This window comes from Parambassis ranga, unplaced genomic scaffold (assembly GCF_900634625.1).
Source record: "Parambassis ranga unplaced genomic scaffold, fParRan2.1 scaffold_21_arrow_ctg1, whole genome shotgun sequence".
NCBI classification, from domain to species: Eukaryota; Metazoa; Chordata; class Actinopteri; family Ambassidae; genus Parambassis; species Parambassis ranga.
The window spans coordinates 5147921-5151803 of NW_021144767.1; positions in this window are offsets into that span (position 1 = coordinate 5147921).

The window sequence follows — 3883 nt, forward strand, 5'->3', positions numbered from 1 at the left end:
TTCATACAAAGTTTATCATCAGACTTTTTGTCACTAATGTTTGAATGAACAAACACACAACTATCAGCTTTGTGTTCAAACACAAACTGGATATTTGCAGCAATGTGAGTAAAGACAGACGACACATTTAGAACATGAGAAGAACAGCAGCATCAACTGTATCATTGGATAAAGAGCATCATCCAAAAGCTCCTTCATCAGAGTCTGGAGGAGGATCTGGACTGAAAGACCAGACTCAGACCTCCTGATCTATCCTGATATTGTTCCACTGTTACTATTGTAAATACTTATTCCGCTTCTGTATTATTCTCCTTCTTCTGGACACATTTTCAGCAGAACTAGTCCCACAGCTTTAATGTGAGCGACCTGAAACTTTTACAGGACGTCCGGCTGTACCGGGACACCTGTGCTATGACTTTTCTTTCCGTTCCGACGTACGGTTTTCACGTAAATCGCAAAAAACCAGTGGGCGAACGACATAGACGGTGAATGGGGAGAGAGAGAGAAAAAGGCAAAAGTCACAAAACCAGGAAGCCGAAAACTGAGGGAGCCGTTTCCATGGTAACCTCCACAGGTGCTCTGACTGACTTCTCTGATGACATCAGCAAAGATGGCCGCTCCCATTAAAAATGCATTGGGTTCATTCAAACCAATGTAACTTCACTGTATTGATCCATACAGAGGCAGACACACACACACACACATACACAACCATACAGAAACATACACAACTACACTCGCACACACACACACACACACACACACACACACACACACACAGATTTTCAAAATAAAAGCCTCCAAATCATTACACACCTTACTAGGCCTGGTAAACTACACACAAGCCACCCAGAAATATGCAGACACACACTATACACACCTGCCAACACACAGACACACAAACATGGATTTTCACAATAAAAGACCCTGCACAATAACAGGATATGGCTGACGTGTAGAGTTTCAAAATAAAACACTTAAACATGTTTTAACATGCATTAGGGAGTGTCCCCAACCCCCCCCCCCCCCCCCACACACACACACATACACACTTACACAGACACACACTGATTTTCAAAATAAAAGCCTCTAATTCATTACACAGCTAACTAGCGCTAGCCACCCCTACAAATTATACATCAAATCGACCGGCTCGGTCAGGACTACGACCCTCTGAGGTTTGGTAGCAATCGGATAAACGGTGTTTGAAAAAAATCCAGAAAAACTGCGATCGACCCTCCCCACAGGCATCAAATCACTGTCAAAACTTTGAAGGCATGGTGTTTGGGCATGCTTTCACACAGAACCTTCATTCAAAATGTAAAATGTAGATAAACATCAGACCTCTGACATATTGAGTCCCCATGTCTGTGCCATTTTTGTTTTGACAGGCAAGCCACTTAAGCTGACCTAACCCCCCTCATAGGAAATAATGGGAAACTGGTGAGATCCCTGACAAAACCCAGCTAACTTTGGAAGCCTATCAGTCTGGCATGCCTCTACACGGAATATTCATTTCAACTGCAAACTGCTCATAAGGAGTTGGACTTTATCATACTGAGTCCTCATGTTCATGTCTTTTACCAAACTTCATAAAATAGCAGCCAAAGTCACATCCACATCTTTAGGATTCCTCCATTCAGAATGAATGGAGAAGCTTGGGGCCTATTAAACCTTATATAAAACCAGAAACACTGTAAAAGCATGAAATGTCATCAGTGGCATCTTTCACATCTGCCGGTGATCAGGAATGAGGTTTGGTGGTATATAATGGGGCGGACCGGCAGCAGAGTGTGGGTGAGCGTGCATTGGCCCACTCAAAATGTCTTGTGAAATTTTCTAGGTTATATATACAATAGTTATTTCTATTTTCTTTCCTGTTTGGTTCTTCTGTCCTTATGTTCCTTTCTTTGGTTGGGATTGTTGGTGCATTATCATTGAGGGTTTTTCCTGTAGAACAGACCAAAAGTCCAGTTCATATGTTCACTGGGCCGAAGCCTCTGTCATAAAATCAATAATGTCATAATATGCCACCAGTACTGTTGTCCACAGGATGAAATCACACGTTTAAAAATGATTATTATTTATATATATTTAACATTTCACCACAAGATGGCAGCAAACATGGTCAAACTCTCACCCTGTTTTGCCAGTGATCTGTGTTTTTTTTTTTATTGCCCATTTCTAAAATGGCAAGTGTGAGTAAGAAAAGGAAGGTTGACAGCGAAGGCCGAAGTTTCAGGACAAGTGGAAATGGAAGAAGAATGTGAGGGCAAGACATCTTGCACATTGAAACCTGTGTTGGAGCCAGACCTGCCCCCTTTACTGCAGCTGAGAGCCCAGTCTCTTCCTTCTCATCAGAGGTCCCTCGTTAATCGCGGGGTTACGTTCCAAAAATAACCCGCAAAAGGTGAAATCCGTGAAGTGATGGGCTTTATTTTTTACAGTTATTCTAGATGCTTTAAGGCTGTGAAGCCCTCACTACACACTTTATACTCCTTTCTCTCCTGTTCAAACACTGTCAGAGTTCAAACCTTCATAAAAATAAGTCCAGTGTTACAGAATGAAACCAAAGCACAAAGCAAAATAAAAGGAAATATAATAACTGAAGATTAAACAATGGTTTGTGAAATGGAAGTTGTGGCGGCTGCACTAAAATGAATGATAAGTTAATGTGGTCTGTTCAGAGCTGTCAGTAAAAGCTTGTTTAACTGGTTTCGGCTGTCCCGCCTAACAAATGAAGAGATTGCTTCCAAAACGCTATAAATCCAGAAAAAAAGTGTTTTCTTTCCCAAAAAGGGTTTATATGAAACTTCTAGTTTATGTTTCAAACTGTAATATATCATCATGAGTTTGTCATAACATCAAAAAATCTAATCTATATTTTGATTTTAAACATTTATTAAACACCCAAAAAGCTATAAATCCATTTCATCACAAAACTCATTTTATGTATTTATATATGTATTTCTAATAATATTATTTCGCCGGCTGTCAGTTGATCCGCATGACAAAAGTTTTTCTCTTTAGTATGTGAACAGGAAGTGGCCGGTATTTTCCCTCCAGCTGAGTTTCGGGATTCTGTATGGAAGGCTTCCACTTTTTTCCCATGGAAGGAAAGAGGACTGCCTCATGGATACTGTCAAAGTTATTCATGTCACACAGCTAAAACACTCATTTAAAAGACGACTGGACATACTTTCTATCTACTGACAGGGCGCCGCCATGACAGTTGGAAAGCTGCCCCGTGATTGGTTGAATGGAAATGCTGCATTGTGCTGAAAATTAGGACTGGCGTTTGTAGCAGTGACAATGACAAAGCTGGAACCTAAAACTCCTGCTGGGGAGTAATAAACTCCAGTAAACACCAAAGAAATCCAACCGCCGAGGCTGCGCTACAACAGCTCTGATGGACTGATAGAACACTGACTCATGCACAATAACATGAGGAAAGACTGAGTCAAACTTACACTTCCTCAGCCCAGGTTTTAACCACTGCTCTCCACCATGCTCCACCCTGCAGGAAGAAACACAGTCAGAATGATTTTCTAACCAACATGAGTCCAAACTGCTGATCAACATGAAGCAGAGCTCCTCAGTTTGTCAGAGACACACAAACAGACTGAAACTCATCTGTGTCGACTCCAGAAGAGTCTCTCCTGATCTGCTCTGTGTTTATTCATGTCCTCCATTCTGTGAAATATTGCTCTCTGTCAGTGCTTTACTGTAAAATCCTCTTCATGCAGCAACAGTGTAGGTTTGATCTCAGCATTGTGCATTTATCCAAAGCAGCAAACAAGCCACACTGTCTCTGACTGTTTGTTCCTTTCACTCTATATGCAAACACAAGCCTGGTTCACATGTGTCATGGATGGAAGAGTTT